A 20,454-nucleotide genomic window follows, 5' to 3' on the forward strand; every position below is an offset into this window, starting at 1 on the left:
TCACAGACAGCTGTAATGGATGCTGTACAAAGTGACAGCAGGTTATTGTGAGTTCAAACTGCTGTAGGGCTCTGCTAGTACTGTGATTTTCTCTTCTGTACTTGTGACCTACTCTTTAGCTGTCCTTCTGATAAGCTCTAAGCCATTCCTCTAATGATGATGGCTTACAATCGGAAAACACTTTCTGTGGCCTAATATGGTCTTATGCCAAAAAAATTTAATGTTGATAGTACCTCATTGATAAAAAGATGACTAGTATTTGTAACAGTTTATTGAAAATATATGCTTCTGGCTTTTGGTAATGGGAGACTAGCATATATCAGAATAATCCTCCTGCCACTGGCAATTATCATCTCTGGCTAAAATATAAAACACAACTGTTTGAGGTACTAAAGGTCAATCAAAAGCAGGCAGAGAATGGAGAAGATATGATCTTTGAAATAAGGGAAATAAATTGGGTAAGATATATAATTTTCTGGCTTTTCCTTTTTGGGCAGTCCCCTGTCCATGAGCATGTGGAGTCTAGAACTCAATCACAAATTAGAAGTCCTCCATGCTGAGAAGCCAGAGTCAGAGTTCAGGACTGACAAGGAACTGGGAATTAGAGGAAGAAATTCTGTAAATGAAGCCATCACCAATGAGAGCAGATTCTCAAATCTGCACACAGGCTACCTTCAGATTCTTAGCTAACTCCTAAACTGCACAAACGAGAAGTAAGAATATAATGTTTCCAGTGGGAATCAACTGCCGGATGTCTGAAAGAACTGAGCAGATTTCAACATCTACCTGAATATGACAATCAAATCCTACTGAGACGACAGGACTTAGTGGACATCTTGAATTTTCTATTAAACCCCAGAAGGGCTACCCCCCATAGGAAGAAGAATCACAAACTAGAACTAAGATTAAAACTGAAATAGATCCACCCTAACAAATATCAAAATGAAGACCAAATATTGGCAGAATCAAGACGATCCACCAGTGATTTAACTGCCTACTAAAAAAAGAAAACGCTCAATACTCTAAAGGCAGCTGCAGACTATAGACTCTCTATAATGTATCATTGTGCACAATGCCTAATATAATTGTTTTAATTATTAAATGTGCATTAAAAATTAAATAATTATTAATTATTAAGATTTATTAAACACAGGAAAATGTGACTCGTAGTCAAGAAAAAGATCAATCAATAGAAACAAACCTAAAGATCACTCAGGTGCTGAAATTGTTAATGAAAGGCTTGTTAGTCAAGATTAAAGGACCCTCAGGAAAACAGATGAAGAGATAGGTAATTTCAGGAAAGATGTGGCAACTCTGAAAAAAAAATGTACACCTAAAATTTAAAAATACAATATTTGGAGTTTAAAAAGCATATGGGATCAACAGCAGATAAAGCAATGCAGAATAAAGGATCCAAAACTTGAAAAGAGGTCAGTAGAAATTCGTAAAACTTAAGCATGACAGCAAAATATCAAAGAAAATTGAACAGTAATAATAAGTTACATGAAAGTGTCAAGTGATCAAACACATATGTACTTAGAGGCCCAGAAGGAAAGAAGGAAGAGATGAGGGAGAAAAAAATACATGAGGGATTATTAGGCAAAAATTACCAAATCCGATGAAAAACATTAACACATAGATCCAAAAAGTTCACCAAACCCCAAATGGAATGAATTACAAACTTAAGCATGTCTGTTGAAAAGCAATGACAGATTCTTGACAGCACCCAGAAAAAAAAAAGACATACTACATATACAGGGGAACAACAAAAAGAATGTATTTGACTTGTGACCAGAATCAGAGGAGGCTGGAAAGGAATGGAATGGTGTTTTGAAGTGCTGACATTAAAAAAAAAAAAAAACAATGTATAAACTTACAATTCTACATTCTATAAATATAACCTTCAAAAATAAAGGTAATGAAAAGAAAACTTCATGAGAATGTAAACTGCTGGAGCCACTATGGAAAACAATATGGAGATTACTCAAAAATTAAAAATAGGACAACATATGATCCAGCAATCCCACATCTGGATATATAACCAAAGGAAATTAAAAAGGACCTTGAAGAGATATCTGCACTCCCTTGTTTTCACTGCAGCAGCATTCATAATAGCCAAGATGTGGAATCAACCTAAGTGGCCATCCATGGATGTATAGACAATGGAATATTATTCAGATATGACAGAAGGAAATCCTGTCATCTGTGACAATGTGGATGGAACTTGAGAGCATTATGCTAAGTGAAATAAGCAAGACAGAGAAAGACAAATACTGCATGGTATCACTTATATGTGGAATCTTAAAAAAAAGTCAAATGTTTAGAAACATAATAGAAGAGTGACTGGGGCGTGGCAGAAATAGAGAGGTGGGTAAAAGGGTACAAACATCTAGCCATAAGCTAAGTAAGGTCTGAGGATATAATGCAAAAGATAGTGACTATAGCTGATTACACGGTATTATGTAATTAAAATTTGCTAAGAGAGTAGGACTTAAATGCGCACACATACACACGAAAAATGATAAAATGTGAGGTGATGGGTGTGTCAACTAGATGGTGGGAATCCCTTCACAGTGTATATGTGTATCAAATCACCATGATGTACACTTTAAATATCTCACAATTTTGTCAATCATACCTTAATAAAGTAAAAAAAAAAAGAGAAATTTTTTAAAAAACGAAAAGGGGAGAAAATTTGTTGCCAGCAGATCTATCTCACAAGAAAAGCTAATGGAGTTTTTCGGGCTGAAGAGTAATAACACCAGATGGAGATTTAGAATCACAGAAGGACCGAAGAATACATGAAATATAAGTTTGTGGGTCAATATAAGACTATTTTTCCTTTTTTCTAATTGTCTAATAGATAATAGGCCATTAAAATAAAAAATAATTATTTCTAGATTATAATTTATTGGGAGCTTACTTTGTACCAAGCACCACCCTGTTTTACAAATATTAATTTATATAATCCCCACAATAACATGACAAGATGCAGAGAAGTGTAGGAACTAGACCAAGGTCAGAGTTAGTAGGTATTTAAAAGTATAATGGTTAACATATGGGTTCTGGAATTAAATAGACTGGGATTCAAATGCTGTCTTTCCATTTACCAGTGTAGTATATTTGGAAAATTTACTTAATGCTCTCAACAGTTTCCCCTTGTAAAAATATGCATAACTCTGTCTTCTAAATTGTGAAAATCGAGTGAAATAATTCATGTAAAGAAAAGTATCCCAAAGCTAGACACCTAGGAAGCTCTCCACAAACGATAGCCATTATTATTATGTGATCTGAGATTGGAACTCAGCACTGTGGGCCCTAAAACGCCCATGTGACCTTACCCAGTGCACATATACCTCTTTTTCTTAGTGGACAACTCTACAGCATGAAAAATGAAAGCAAAACAAAAACCCTTCCCTATCAGGGAATCGAGATACAGAAAACACAAATGTCCCTGCCAAGTTAAAGAAAGAAAAAGATCTGCTACTTTTGTTGATAGAAGACATCTGTTTTGAAAATTGCTAAACTCAAGGGTGGAAATATTTATTTTAAATACCTTTAGATACTCAAGATTCCATCTCACACAGACTTTCATGATTTGTTACAGCAGCACATTTTTCTGTACCAACAAAAACACACACACCATCACCAACGATGTGCATCTCAGAACATGAACATTGATATCAAGCACTTGGAACTGTTTGGGGTGAAAGAATTTTCCTTGCTCTGGCTATTTACGTTTAATTTTTTTTAAGCCAAATCACTCTGATGATCCAATAAAATTACCGTTTTGATGTATAGGTTATTATTTTGCTTTCTTTCCGTCCTTTTGAAAGGGTCATAAGCAGCAAGAAAGCTTCCTATCTATGAAATGCATATCTCCGTATCAGGCTCCTAAAAATTTCTTTCTTGCTATTTGTGAGATTTTTTTAAATGGCTGAATTTCAGGTCCTTAAATAATTAAGACCTTAATTTGTTCATTCATTTGTTTACTGAAAAGTTTTAGTGAGAATCTACTATAAGCCAGGCACTGTGTAAGCTGTTATGGGACATACACAAAAGATGAGACATCCAGAAATGACCATCTGGGAAAAGGACTCAGAAGAGTCTGCAAGTAATGATATATATTCGTGTGACAACTTCTGTGATAAGATAAGGACAAAAAGCAATTGAAGGACAGAGAAGAATTCTAGATTGGCCTCACAGTGGACTGAGTATTGAAGAATATAGAGTTAATCAGACCTTTATTCAAAAAATAGTTAAGAAATTCAAAATATAAACACACTAAGATCCTTAAGGAGCACATGGGATAATGTCATAAACCTAAAGCAACATTAAAAGTGTCTAGACAATGGACTTGACAATGATTTTTTTGGATGGATAACAAAATCAGATACTTTTCATCAAAAAAGATACACAAACAGCTAACAGATAGATGCAAAGGTGATCCACATCACTAATCATCAGTGACACAAATCAAAACCACAAGGAGGTGTCACCCCACACTTGTTAGAGTGGGTGTTAAAAAGAGCAATAGCATAGAAGTGTTGGTGAGGATACAGAGAAAACTGTTGGTAGGAAGGTAAATTGATCTAGCCACTGTGGAAAACAGTCTGGAGGTCCCTCAAATATATTAAAATAGAATTATTGTTTGATCCAGCAATCCTACTCCTGGGTATTTAAGAGGAATTGAAATCAGGACCTTGAAATGATTTCTGCACACCCATATTCATTGCGGCATTGTTCACAATAGCCAAACTATGTAAGAAACATAAACGTTCATCAAAGGATGAATGGGTAAAGAAAATGTGATATACAAATCTCTAGTTATAACATAAATACTAGGCATGCAATGTACATGGTGACTATAGTTAACACTGATATATATGATACATATGAAACTTAAGAAAATAGACCCTAAGATTTCTCATCACAAGGAAAAAAATACATACATACATATATTTGTATCTTTATGAGATGACAGATGTCAACTAAACTTACTGTGATAATCATTTCCTTTTATTATGCAAGTCTAATCATTACTATATACCCTAAACTTACACAATGTTGTATGTCAATTATATCTCAATAACTGGAAAAAAAATAGAACTACTATATGATCCAGCAGTTCCACTTCTGGGCATTTTTCCAAAGAAAAGGCAAATAATAACTGGAAAATATATCTGACCTTATATTGGCAGTGTTATTTACAATAGCCAAGAAATGGAAGAAACCTAAGTGTCCATTGGTGGATGGATGGAGAAAGAAATAGTGGTATAGAAATAGAAATATGTAGGGCTATTATTCAGCCATAGAAGAGATGGAAATCCTGCCATTTGTGACAGTGTGGATAGATCTTGAGGGCATTATGCTAAGTGAAATAAGACAGAGAAAGACAAATACTGTATGACCTCACATGTGGAATCTAAAACAAAACAAACAAACAAAGAAAATTCTAAAACTAAAATAAACTCACAGATACAGAGAACAACACACTGGTGATTGCCAGAAGTAGGGAGTGGGTGTGGATAATATGGTGAAGGTGGTCAAAAGGTATAAACTTTAAGTTACAAAATAAATAAGTCCTGGGGATGTAATGTACATCAGTATGACTATAGTTAATAATACTGTATTGCATGTTTGAAAGTTGCTAAGAAAGTAAATCTTAAAAGCTCTCAAGACAAGAAAAAAAAGTCAAACAACATATGGTAATGGACATTAACTAGACTCACTGTGGTGATCATTTCATAATATACACAAATATCAGACTGTTATATTGCATACTGAGAGCTAACATAATGCTATATGTCAATTAAGTGATACAATGCAACATTATTCAGCCTTAAAAAAGGAGGAAATCCTACCATTTTTGACATAGACATGGAAGACAATGCTGAGTAAAATAAGCCAGTGACAGAAGGACAAAATGTTGCATGATCCCACTCTTGCGAATAATCGAAAATAGTCAAACTTACAGAACCAGAGAACTGTGGTTTCCAGGGACTATGGGGAAGAGAGAGATGGAGAGGCATTGGTCAAAGGGTACAAAGCTTTCAGTTATGTAAAATGAGCTAAGTTCTAGAGATCTACGGTACAACACAGAGACTAGTTAACAACACTATACTGCATACTTACAAATTTGCTAGGAAGTTAGATCTTATGTTAAGTGTTCTACCACAAAAGAAAAAAAATACGACTAATAAGTAAATCAAGGGAGAGGGAGGAAATTTTTGGAGGTAATGAATTTGTTTAAGGCCTTGATCATGGTGAAAATTTCACAGGGTATTCTGATCACCAGTGCGATCAGGTTGTATATATTAAATATGAATATATTTTTGTAGGTCAATCTGCCCTCAATGTTTAAAAAAATAAAATGCAAAATATAAAAGTAACATAACTTATATTAGATGTTAAACACAGCAGTCTTAAAATTTAGCCTTTTCTGTGTTCATAATATTTTGCCATAGCAGTCAATAAATACATAAGCCAAAAATAACAATAATACTGATATGTTTAATGTATATTTTCTGTCTGAATTTCTTCCAATATTAAAAAAATAGAGTACATCATGAAGTAGCTTTTGGCATCAACTCAGTAACATACATTTCATAAGACCAGATTAAATCAAACAGCTTTAGACAAATAGAGATAACCTGAATTAACAGTGTAGTTACTAGTAGACAAACCTGTCACATATTTCTGTTTTCCTTTTGTTTAACGTAGAAGGTACTTTCTGGTTTTACCTTGGCACCAAATATAAAATGGCCTCATGTCCTATTTACTTACTTGGAATCTATTTCTCACAAAGGACATGCTGCTTAAGAAAACAGGTGTTTCAGCACAACGCCTGGGAGGCATTATTTAAGTTTAATGTGATTTGCTTAAAGAATTAGGAAAAGTATGAACACCTTGTTCTGACACAGGTTAGTAGATGATATTTACTTGGATTTAAATAAATGATGATTTGTCATAAAAAATACCCATGACTCTTACATGAATCCGTTTAAACTTGCTAACTCTTTGAAACCACAAATGACATCAAACTATGCTTTGGAGTTTGGGGGCTTTGAGAATACAGGATAAAATGTAAAGAAAATCATCTGGATCTTCTTAGAGTAGAATTCATTTCTCACATAATAATAATACTAATTATAATAAACGGCATGGGTATTTGGAGTGTTGCTTTTTTTTTTCTAAGGAAGAATGAGAAAGAAAAAGCAACAGTTTGGTAGAAAATATTTTTGCCCCTTCCAAAGCAGGTGGGAAGCAGCGATACTGCCAAAAAGTGCAAATCTCAATGTTCTGCTTAGTTCATCTTGCTGTGAACCCAACTAGAAAACTCAAGACAGTGTCATTAACCTCTGGATTATCCAGTGTGGAGTGCACTTCAGGGAGAAACCTTAAAAGAAAAACAAGCCTCTCTTGCTCTTTTTTTAAGTAACAAAGAAAAATCAAGCACTGTGCTAGGACTAAGCTGAAATGATAGGTAACAATTTAACAGCCTGAAGATCTGAAAGGCGGACAATGGCGCGTTCAGGCTGCCGGAGCTCACTTCTGTGGCAGAGGACCGCACTGATCCTTGTTTGATGCTCAGTGTGAGAGGAGGTGCTAAGCTTAACTGTAAATCCTGATGACTTGGAAGATCGCCTTCCTTGCTGGGCATCTTCTCAACTACTATGATTAACCCTGAAATGGACCCTCTTAACTCCAGAACAGGGGCGCCAATGGGACTGCCTGCCCCCAGGCCCCTCCCAGCCCACATGTGGACTTGAGCAGCTTCAGGAACAGGGCTCTCTGTTTTGAAGCACCCTCTTTCTGATAAGGCCAGTGACGTTTAAAGTGTGTCTCATTTACTGTCAGGCTTTACTATCTCCTGTTTTTCTTTTTTGGTTGGTTGGATTTTTACTAAAGCTCAGATCTTTAAAAATAAATGCTCAAGTGGCTAGAAACATATTAAACAATTGGTTACATTCTTACAAATATAATGGGTAATAGCAATAATGACTGATCAGCAAAAAGAAATGTGGAATAATTTTTATTTGCTCTGAGTAAAACTGTCTGATGTTAGGATTTGGCATTTCCTTGTGGGAAACCAATTCTGGGGATGTTCTGCCAAGATAAAGGAAGGAGGAAATAAGCACCACACCCCAGTAAAACTATATGGAGATTTAAAAACATTTTTAAAAATAGCCTGTCTGATGATAATCAATTGAACTTGACTATTTCCTAATCCTACTGCCGTGAGGTGTAAGTTTCCAAATTTATACAACTATCATTCTGACAATAGCCCCATTTCTTTCCTTCGAGGTTTCCCCAGTCCTGCTCCTCGCTCTGCTGTGAGAGGCAGGATCACCCCAAGGAGTCCCACAAAGCTGCTCTGAATCAGGGTCGCAAGTGTACGAAGAGCGCCAGTCCTGTCTTCCGAACCCTTCCCTAGAAGTCTCTCTTATTTGAGCCTCATACTTAGTTTAAACTACTCTATGAGCACTATGGTAAGAAGAGATTTTTCCTTCTGCAGAAGAATCACTTATAATTTTGAGAAGATTTCCTAGTTAAAGCCACAATTACTAGTCTTTACATCAGCAGAGAAGTGATATCCTGAGTCTCAACTGGTAACAACCCATCCTGTCACAAATGTAAATCACAGATGAAGGGCAAGGGGAACACTGATTACCGAATTTGCCGTTGCCAGTTTCCCTGGACCGATGTTGATGGGCCAAAATTATATTCTGAAATTTTGCAAAGCCTCTCAGGATTGCTTTGCAGTCCTAGTCTCAGGTGTACACCTTTATAACAGGTCTAAAAGTACTAGGTAGTTTGAAAGCTGATTGATTACCAAGGAAGGCACATATCTTTTCTGATCAAAATTTCTTACAATTCTTTGTGAACAGAGTGAGAAAAGGTATATTACATGATTTTGATAAAATGGGAGAAAGAAATGGAATAAAAGGGTTTGATATTTTTCTCTTATATAAATGTAAATGAAAGCCTAGCTTATCAATTGGGCCTTGGTAGTAAGTCATTACCAACAGGGGCCTATTTGACTGAATTGGACCCAGTCTCTTGGTCAGCACAGAATTTTTCTTGCGGCTGCTCCATGTATATATTCACGTACTGAATATTTGAACATACATTATGTGTGAATCAGTGTGGGTTTTCCAGGAGTAGGGAATACCAAGATGAAAGAGAGAGTGTGTTTGTCCCCAGCCAAAACTTAAAAATCTATCAGAGTTATAGAGTAAATGATATTCATAAGATTTCTATTACAACACCGTACCTAGTCTGAGTTCTTGCCTCAACTTTCATAAGCTAGTCCTTCACAGAAATATGTTAATTAGGCATATGTTTAGAAGTAGATTATTATATTAATCATCTGTAAGAGAAAATTTATTTTGCACATGGAATAAACATGAGCTAATTCAGTTTCTTATGCATTAGGCTTAAGGAATAAAAACAGTTTAAAAGCAGGATGAATTCTAAAAGAACATAATGATGTATTCATATAATATTTTTTCAATAAAGTAAATATTACTTGAAACGTACACTTTATCTCCACTGACTCTAGCATAGAAATCTTATATTCTACATTTATTGGTGCTCATTATTCATGGAACAATCTTTTCTATCAACTTGACGATTTGGCAATCATATCATGTGCCAGAACCATGCTGGGTGTTTCAAGGTACAGAAAGGCAAGTTAACACATAGTCTCTTACACACGGAACCAGGACGACCATAGGGAAGGATAGCCCTGGGAATGATTACAACAGGAAAATACAGTTTAGAGCAGGGAATTTTTGAAATAAAAACTGAACATTGGATAAGGTTTATAAAGAAGAAACTAAGCCACAGGAAACCAAACTCTAGCAAAATCTTGAAGGTAGGAAATTGAGGGAAAAAATTGTCCAGGTTTGCTAGAACTAAGGCTTTTAGAAATTTACATCTACTTGTAAACATCAAGAAAGCTCACTCCCCACCTAACATGGTAATGATTGTAGTTATAGTAATTTTCATAGAAAATAATACATGAAAACAAAGTTACTCTAAATTCTCTCTGGAATACACTTACCATAGCATCTCTATATATTTGAACAATACAGAGGTTAGAAGTACAAGCCAAGGTATTTATTCAGTTTTATATGAAGGTATATACATGGATTCATGGATCAACTGGCACAATAATTTGGTACCCCAGGGCATGTCTCTTTGGCTCTCTGTTTAGAAACCACTGGTGTTACATATGGTGGTAACAGAGGGCAAGGCTGGAAATGTAGACTAGGATATTATTATAGGAGGATGTTGAACAGAGGACTATAAAGTTTGTTCTTGATTTAGAAGAAGGTATTTAAAAAATTTAAGCACATAGTGACATGATCTCAAGTGTGGATTAGGAAAATTAATTCAGTTTGATATTAGCTCAAGGACCAAGAGCTTCTCTGTCATATTCACCACTGGACACACAATGCCTAACAGAGCCTGGATCCTAACAGGTGTTAGTTTTCAAATTTATATGACTATCAGCTGACAGATATTTGTTAAATAAATGAATAAACAAATGAATGAAATCAATCCTGATGGCAGTTTCAAAAAGTACAGGGAGGTAAAATATGTCAAGAGCCACAAAGCAACCAAGGAGGCTGAGAATAGAAAATCTCAACATCAGAGTGTGAATAGTAAGCCGTCTGATATGAACTTCAAAGGACCCTTCCTCCAAAAGGCCAGAAATAATGGCCAGTCTGAGTAAGCTTAAAAAAAGACACATAATGAAGAAGGTGGAGGACACAAAATTATTTCAGGAAATCTGATATCCCCTTTAAAGAAGACTTTGACATTGTCTATCCTATGATAGACATTCATCCTACAGCTCAGCAGTTCCAACGGCAGAACTAGGGAGAAGGGGTTTCTCACAACCAGGAATACAGAGATGAACATTATCAAGGTTTCTGTCCCAAATCATACTTAGGGGGTGATAGGGAGAGTTACTTTCAAATGTTCTAGGAAGAAAAATTATTTTGTACTATTTGCCCGTTTTCTGAGAGGCTGGGATTGTTCCAATTTTTTAAAAAATACCATTAAAAATGTTTTTAAATAAAAAAGGAAGTTGTAAAAAGTATTATGATATCAATAAAAAATACCTAGAGAAGGGCAAGTACCTGAATGGGAGGCATTGTTAAATGTGAGGTTTTGTTGTGCTTTTCGTCTTGGTTCTGGTTTTTAGAATTAGGAGAATGTTGGTACATTTATAGGCAGGGAGACAAAGATCAAGTTAGAAGAGAAATACAACCGGAACCTGGTCTAATAAATCCATCAATCCAGTACACTAAATTTTGAAGAATAGTAGAAACAAAGTAATTGGCAGAGTCCTATAGTCTCCTCTTTTGCCATCAGGAAAATGTAGTGCAAATGACTCAGATCAGGAACATACACCCTTTCACCTCAGAGAGTCTCTAGAATGTATTAGTAGGCAGACTGCAGGTCTGGACACAACAGCTGCTAGAATTTCTTGGGCCAGTGTCGTCAGTACTCCTGCACCTCCTTGGCTTCTACAGGAAGCTCTGGTTTAGCCTTCCTCCCAGTTACCAACACACCAAGGCAGGTCTTAGTGGCAGAACCATTGTTATGTATATCAATAGCATCGTGTTTATGCTCATCAGTGTGTTATTACTACTTATCACACTGTGTTCCTGTGAAAAGTTCCACAGTAATTAGGGGCCTGCTACTACGTGTTATCTAAATAGGGCTCAGGGAGATGGGGGAGGTCTGTGCCTATGGGGTACAATAAACAAAGCTACATAAGAAGTGTCTCTAACTGATTAAAGGATGAGTGCCATCTCAGGAGATGAAATGAGCAGGGCTGTAAGCTCTTTAAGGAAAAGATTAATATTTTTTGGTCCATCATAACCTCCAAAACTATTGTGGCTGAGTAAATAATATCATTCCTATCACTGGTATACAACCATTAATGGTGGGGTTCTGTGTAACTCCGTTTGATAAAACAAGTTGGCAAAGCAGCATAACAAGTAGACTAGGGAACCCACTCCATAGATGACATAAATAACATTTTATTTTTCTGGAAAAGATACATAATATTACATTATAATTATAGTCTTTAATTATCACAAAGAAAATCTGAGATGACGGAGAGGGCAATTTCCAGGTCTTTCTTAAAAGAGAGACAACATGTAGAGGGAAGATCATGGGGCTTGGATTGAGACAGAGCTTCTCTTTCATCCCAACTTTGTGACCTGAAGCCCTCTAGTAACCTCATTTTCTTCTTCTGTAAAATGGAGCTAATGGTACCTTACAGGGTTTTTATAAGGATTAAAGAGAATATATGTAGAATATTACTCTTACTTGCTTACCCACACCCAAGTATACTGCTCATTAGCTAATTCTGTTCTTTATATTTACTATATGAAAACTACATTCTAATTTACTAAGTCCCTAATAGAGTCTTACAAACATTTCACAACCATCCCAAACAAGCAAACATACAGATGAAAAAAACAAACAAACACAGGCTTAAAAGCTGTTTAAGGTGGAGGTTTCTTTCTATAGTTTTTTTTCCCGCCATTCCTTAACCTCATAAAAAAAAAGGAACTATATTTTATTGGGAATGGAGACTAGGAAGCTTTAATTTCAGTGAAAGATAACCAGATTAAAGAGTTAGGTATAGAATCTATCTCCTCCTTCCTTAAGATATTAGAGCATTAAGAAGTGTCTAAATAAGCAATCAGAAAAAGATTTATATTCAATTATGACAACATACCCATATTTTGTAATTCTATTTCTATTATATTTTATATACATATTTGTATAGAGTGATTTTTTTCTTTTTCTTTTTTTTGCCATTGCCCATTAAGACTTTATTTAGAGATTTAGAGTTTTAAAGAAAGAAAATAGGAGATGCCAGAGAGTTGTGGTGTGGGCAGACCTAGAAGGAGTTGCCAGCAGGGTGATTTTTTTTGTCCTGCTTTACCTGGGACACTTTCAGTTTATTCTTGTTATTCTGGTTTAATTATTAATAGTCCCTACAATCTTTTCACTTTTAAAGGTTCTAATTTGGACAATAAAAACAGTCATCCTATGAAAAGCATTTTACACTTGAATTTTCCTGAGACCCTAGGTTAGATGCAATGCAATAGAAGGTTTGAATATTTTACCTTCAACTCCCATAAATTCTATACATCACCACCTATGCTGTAAGACGTTCTCCCGGGAAATTTTCAAGTTAAGATTTTGTTAACTTGACCTTAATGAGGTCATAATATACCAAAAGAGATGAAGCAAAAAAAATTTCACAGGACCAAGGCACCCGTGCCAAGTGCCAGGTAGGCAGGGCTCCTGGTGGCCAGGGCAGTACAGACAGCTTGGGACATGAAGTACACTCATACCATGCCAAGGACTTTTTGGAGGCTCCTTCCAAAACTGATAAAAAAGATGAGAGGAATTTGATTGACTGCAAAGTTATTTTTTTTAATCTAAATATTATGGATTTTTCCCCCCAAAATGCTGTCAGAATTAAAAATTTGGCTTATCAGAGTTAGAAATCTAGCTTAGTTTGAGCATTTTGAATTCTGAAGTCCTGCATCCTGGAGATGAGTTCACTGCATAGAATTAAAAAATGATGTGACATGGAAAATACCCAGTGTCTAGACTGTTCTTCCTTTTCCCTCTACGTCCCTCCTCTTCTCCCCTCACAAGTGTATCTAAAAAATTTATAATATTTCCAAGAAAGGGAGAGAAACTAGCATTATGCTTTTGGCCACTAAATACTGATATTCCTAGACTAATTCTAGCCAGTGAGAAAATTCAAATCAAGTATTTTTGTAACTTAAGTAAGTTATAGAAACAATAATTAAGGTAATTGAAATATTAGTTTATGAAGTGTAAATACACTAGTTTTTGTTATGATGTCACTGTATCACTTCAAATGGAGTTTTAAGCATTATGATTTTCAATATTATTTATTTACTCAACCTTACCTCTACTGTACTTATAACTCACCAGGAAGACAAAATGACTACCTTGGCATGGAATAAAGACAGAAAGAATAGGTGGCTGTCAATGCCAAATACGAGAATGTAGATTGTTAAGTCTAATGAGTCATAGGAAATTATAATCACAAAATAATTGTGAATTGCAGATTTTTTTGTCTTTTGTCAACTTGCCACAAGTAAATCCCCATGAATAAAAAATTTTGAAAATTCTATGCTTAAAAAATATTCAGCCTCAAGTCCTCTAGTAGTTCAGAGACCATTCTGTTATTAATCTATTAATATTTTCCATTACTGAGGGTACAAGGAGGGTAGTGCATATTTATTTCTTCTTAAAAAATAGTTTAGAAGGCCTGACTGAACATGACACACAAAGGCAGAAATCATTATGAAAAAGATCGATAGGTTTGACTACATAAGAATGAATTCTTCAGGAGAACAAAATCCACCATAAACAAAACCCAGACACAGAATATGTAAATATAAGGTGGACAAAAGTTCACTACACTTCATACATGAGTTCTCAAAAATTAATTAAAAAATGGACAAAATATTGAAAAGGGAATTTACATCCAAATAGAAAATAAGAAAAGATATTACCTCATTGATAATGAAAGAAAATCAAATTAATATAACAATGGGATACAGTGGTTTCACATAGCAGATTGAGAAAGGATTTTTAGAGTGATAGTATCTATACTGATGAGGATGAAGAAAACAAGTCCCTTTTATACAAGGATGTTGAGAATGTAAAGCAGAAAAACTGTTGTAGAGAGAAATATGGCAGTATGTATTAAGAACCTTAGCGATGTACAAATCATTTGACATGGAAATTCTCCTTCTAAGGATTATTCCTTAGGAATTGATTGGAGAAGAGCACAGGGTATTATATATAAAGATATTCGCCACTGGGATCCACACATTGTTAGAAATTAGAGTCAACTGTCTATCATTAGCTAAATAAATATGATGCATTTGTAGATGGAATATCATCCATTTATTAAGGATATAAATTTATATTTATTGACAAAAAGGCTGATGTGCATTTAATTGAAAAAAGCTAGTTATAAAAAAAATGTTTATAGTAAGATCCCATTTTTAAAAAGAATATACACCAAAATTATATCAACAATCATCTTCCAGTGGTAGGATTATATAGAATTTTTACTTTTTCCTTTATATGTCTATATTCCCTAAATTACTTACAACCAGAATAAAAATAATAAAGCTATTTCCCACTATGAAGGGGGAAAGGTCATTGTAAGTAATTTCTGGCCATTTTCAATTAGGTGGATGTGAAATTCTCTATCCAGAAAACAGACATATTTATATCCTAATGAAAACCTAAAATGGAAAGTGTGCTTCACACCTGAAATTTACAATGATAGGGGAAAATTTTTACAAACAGAGGTTGTGACCTTTACCAACAGAGAAGGGTCATGTGAAATGAAAAGTCACATTTGTTAAGGTGTAAAGTGGCTTCGGGGGTGGGGCAGTCCCTATGAAGCAGTCCTTTTGGAGGGGAGGTTTCCTAGTATAGCAGTGCTGTTATTCCAAAAGTTGGTACCTCTTGATTTTATTCTCAGCCCTATTTCTTCTTGCATACCAGCACAAAGTGAGTCAGAACCAGGAGAGTAATTGGAAGGAATTGGGAAAGAGGGAAATGGTAGGGACCATGAGAAGACCTTCCTGACCACAGCTTGGACAACAATGCTATCAGGTCCATAAATTTGGTGCTAACTTTGTCTATTGAAAAATCATAAAAATGAGCCCAAATGTCTTTCCTTTTGCTCCAAGTACAAATTTTAAGTAAAAATTTAACCAGGAGGGGAGAAAAATGAGCAAAATAAATACATGTAACTAGCTAACTCCCTCACAAAGGAGCCTTCAGTGTTCCTACTCAGCTTAAACATAACTCCTGGCTCTTCTACTGAAATGATTCATTAAAAAAAAAAGCTAAATATGTTTTCTTAAGAAGCAAGTCAATGTGTCAGAAAAATATGATTGTCCTAATCCAGTTTAACTTTTAACCTCAATAAATAAGCAAAAGAAGTTTGCAACCTGAACATTTCTTAGCAGTGAATGTTTCTCTTCCTTCTTACCCTGAAGAGTTTTTCTTTTTTATCCTGGGGATAAAGGGATATTATAATTCATCAAAATTTCATCCCTACAGGAATCTGGACACCCCAAAAATATGAGCTAGTGAAAGAAGTTATGAAACTCACTTTCACAAATATTTTTTAAAAAGGGGCAGGCACCCATTTGGACATAACCTGGGGTGAGTGCAAAAGAATAAAGCAGGCCCTCTGGAAGGCTCTCTGTCCCAGAACAAGAAACAGTGGACCGGGGGTCAGGACTCAGGACTCCACCAGTATCAACCAGTTATGCAATCCACAGCGAGTCCCTTCACTGTTCCAGGACTCTATAAGAAATAGAGAACAGACTGGTGTTTGCCAGAGGCAGGGTATTGTGGGTGTGTAAAAGGGCTGATGGGGGGTCAAAAGGTACAAACTTCCAGTTATAAAATAAATAAGTCATGGAATGAAATGTACAGCATGGTGACTATAGTTAACAATTCTATGCCCCATACTTGAAAGTTACTAAGAGAGTATGTCTTAAAAGTTTTCATCATAAGAAAAAAAACGTTCTAACTATGTATGGTGACAGATGCTAACAAACCTTATTTTGGTGGTCATTTCATAATATATACATATATCGAGTAATTATGCTGTACAACTAAAACTAATATAATACTGTATGTCAATTACATTTCAAAAAAAACCCCAACAAACTCATAATGGCATTGACATAAAAAAATGGTAGACTGAATAGTTTTATTTATGTCTTATAGTTCAAATATATGATTACTTGTGATACATTACTAATAAGAGTAGGGGGATTGGTACAAATCAACATGTATGGAATGATACCATTTTTGTAAAATAAAGCAGAAATGCACTAATAAAACACAAACTTATATAGATAAGGCAAAGGCTGGAATTAAATTCAACAAAAATCACAAGATTGTAGCTTACTATAACTCTTCATACAAGACCTTGGTCAATATAATATTGCAGGTAGTGTCTTCTACCAATCTGTGACTTGATTTTTTTAGTCTTCTAATGTTGCTTTTTGATGAACAGCTATTAATTTTAATGCGGATCAGTTTACTATTTTTTTTTATTTGAATTACAGTTTCTTTCTGTCCTGTTTAAAAAATCTTTGCTTACACCAAGAAATGAAGCTATTTTTATATTCATCTTTTTGCATCAAGTCATTCAACCAGTGGACCAAGGGAAGTATAAACTCAAAGAGTCATAAGGTGACTTGCCTTGCTTTAAAATACAATGTCCATGAAGGAAGTCAGGAAAAATTAAAGACCTGTGTTCCATTTTTTCTCTGCAGATGACAACCGATAAGACCCCTGAGAAGTTGATTCTGTCTTTCTAGTAAACTCTCTGAATTGCACCCTGAGTCAATGGCAAATTCCCCTATTTGTCAACCTTTTTTCTATATGCTCTCTTGACTCTCTTAAACCAACTGCCACCCTACCTATCAAGGGGATGGGTATTTATTAGGTTTTATAGAGTCCTGAAATGTATACAATTTAGGAAGCCCATTTAAAGAAAAGAAAATAAGTAAAATAACATCATACAAAATAACTGGGGCAATGGGTGTAAAATGACAAATATAAAATGCCCAAGCTTTTGTGCAAAAAAGATGACAGTGTGAGAAGTAAGGCAGAAACCTCCTCCTCCCAAAACCACATATAACATGAAAATACAGTAAATACAACTAATCCTGAAAGAGTGACCTGAAGACTGAAGAACAGAATGCCTACATCTAGGAAAAGAGAAGAGATCATAGAAAAGGGTAAAGTAGCAAAGCCACAATCAGGTGGGAAAAGGCCCTCATTCCACCCCAGCTCACAGGTGGCAGGAAGAGAAACAGAGCAGGGAGGGAGTAGAAGCCCAGGACTGCCAAACACCAAACCCAGCCCTGGAGATCTGTGCTGGGAGCACAAACCCACATTACATGGTGCTCTGCAGATTAGTGGGGTTGGAAAGCAAAGAAAGGCAAAATACTTGGAGAGACTGAGATTCCAGCTGCTTGTGGAGAACAGGTACCTGCAAGCAGTGGCTCCAGAACAAAAGAAAGGTGGGAACTCTGAAAGACTTCCCAACAGTAAGAGGGGTGCTAAAGGGACAAAGATTACACAGAGCTTGCGGCTCAGGAGAAAGGACAGGTGGACAAAATCATCCTGGCACACTCAGTCCAGTAGGTTGGAAACTTTTCAGGAGTTTCAGCCACTCCATCCCCCTGGCTGGCAATGCAGCCCCAAGGCCCCCCACTGTGACACACAGCCTGCCGCTCCTTCCTCCCAGCAGGCACTGGTCCACACTCCTGCTGCCCCCTGCCATCATGTCAGGCCAGCTGGAGGGAGGCCCTGCATAGGGCAGCTACAGGGGCATAATGCAGAGGCTCCTCCCTCCATGCTTGGCCCACTGAACCTGGCAGTGGAGGCAGGCACTGCAGTCAGAAAACAGGAAAGAGCTCTTTACTCCTGGAAAGTGCCAACACCACTTGCCTGTGATCCCCGCCATTGCTACAGGTACTCTGCAGCTCCAGAGAGTATATCTTTTGTGCACTAGAGGACACTGCATACACAAAGTTGTTGTTCCATATGAATCATTAGAAATATGAAATGGCAAAAAAATTTTGTACAAACAAGAATCCAACAGACACCAACAGAAAGAGGGCTAAGTGAAAATGAAATCACCAATCTCCTTGATAAATATTTCAAAATAAAAATCACAAATATGCTCACGGAACTACAGAAAAATATTCAAGATCTCAGGGAGGACTTCAAGAAAGAGAGAGAAACTTTGAAAAATACAGTATCTTAAATGAAGCAAAAAGTGGAGGGATTTAAAAGTAGATTAGATAGGTAGAGGAGATGGTAAATGAAACAGAAATTAGAGAACAGCAGAACAAAGAAGCTGAGGCACAGAGAGAAAAAAAGACCTCTAGGAATGAAACAATAATAAGAGAACTGTGTGACCAATCCAAACAGAACAGTATTCTCATTACAGGGGTACCAGAAGAAGAAAAGAAATAAAAAGAGATAGAAATACTCTTTGAGAAAATAACTGTTAAAAATTTCCCCAATATAGGAGTAATAGGAGTACCTAAGTACATGAAACAAATATTATCAGAATTAAAGGGGGAAATGCAATGCATTTCCTTTTAGGAGACTTCAACACTCCACTCACTCCACAGGACAGATTAACCAGACAGAAAATAAGCAAGGATACAGAGGTACTGAACAATTCATTGTAACAGATGGACCTAATAGACATCTACAGAACACTCCACTCAAAAGCAGCTGGATACACACTCTTCTCAAATGCACATGGAATATTTTCTAGAATAGATCATATAATAGGCCACAAAAAGAGCCTCAGTAAATTCAAAAGGATTGAAATTATGCCAACAAGTTTCTCAGACCACAAAGGTATGAAACTAGAAATAAATTATGCAAAGAAAACAAAAAAGCCCACAACGCATGGAGGCTTAGCAACATGCTCCTAAATAATCAATGGATAATGACCCAATAAAAACAGAGATCAAGCAATATATGGAGACAAGTGACAACAATAACTCAATACTGCAATATCTGTGGGATGCAGCAAAGGCCATGCTAAGAGAGAAGTATATTGCAATATAGGCTTACCTCAGGAAAGGAGAACAATCCCATATGAACAGTCTAAACTCACAATTACAGAAACTAGACAAAGAAGAACAAAGCCCAAAGTCAGCAGAAGGAGGGACATAATAAAGATCAGAGCAGAAATAAATAAAATTGAGAAGAATAAAACAATAGAAAGAATCAGTGAAACCAAGAACTGGTTCTTTGAGAAAATAAATAAAACAGATAAATACTTAGCCAGACTTATCAAGAAAAGAAGTGTATACACATAAACAGAGTCAGAAATGAGAAAGGAAAAAATGACTACAGACACCACAGAAATATAAAGAATTATTAGAGAATACTATGAAAAATTATATGCTAATAAATTGTATAACCTAGAAGAAATGGACAACTTTCTAGAAAAATATAACCTCCCAAGACAAACAAAGGAAGACACAGAAAATCTGAACAGACCAGTTATGAGCAATGCATTTGAACTGGTAATCAAAAAACTACTGAAGAACAAATCTCTGGACCAGATGGCTTCACTGCTGAATTTTATCAAACATTTAAAGAAGACCTAATGCCCATCCTCTTTAAAGTTTTCCAAAAAATAGAAGAGGAGAGAATACTTCCAAACTCATTCTATGAGGCCAGCATCTAATACCAAAACCAGGCAAAGACACCACACACACACACACACAAAATACAGACCAATATCCCTGATGAACATAGATACAAAAATACTCAACAAAATTTTAGCAA

The sequence above is a fragment of the Manis javanica genome, chromosome 9 (genome assembly GCF_040802235.1).
Source record: "Manis javanica isolate MJ-LG chromosome 9, MJ_LKY, whole genome shotgun sequence".
NCBI classification, from domain to species: domain Eukaryota; kingdom Metazoa; phylum Chordata; class Mammalia; order Pholidota; family Manidae; genus Manis; species Manis javanica.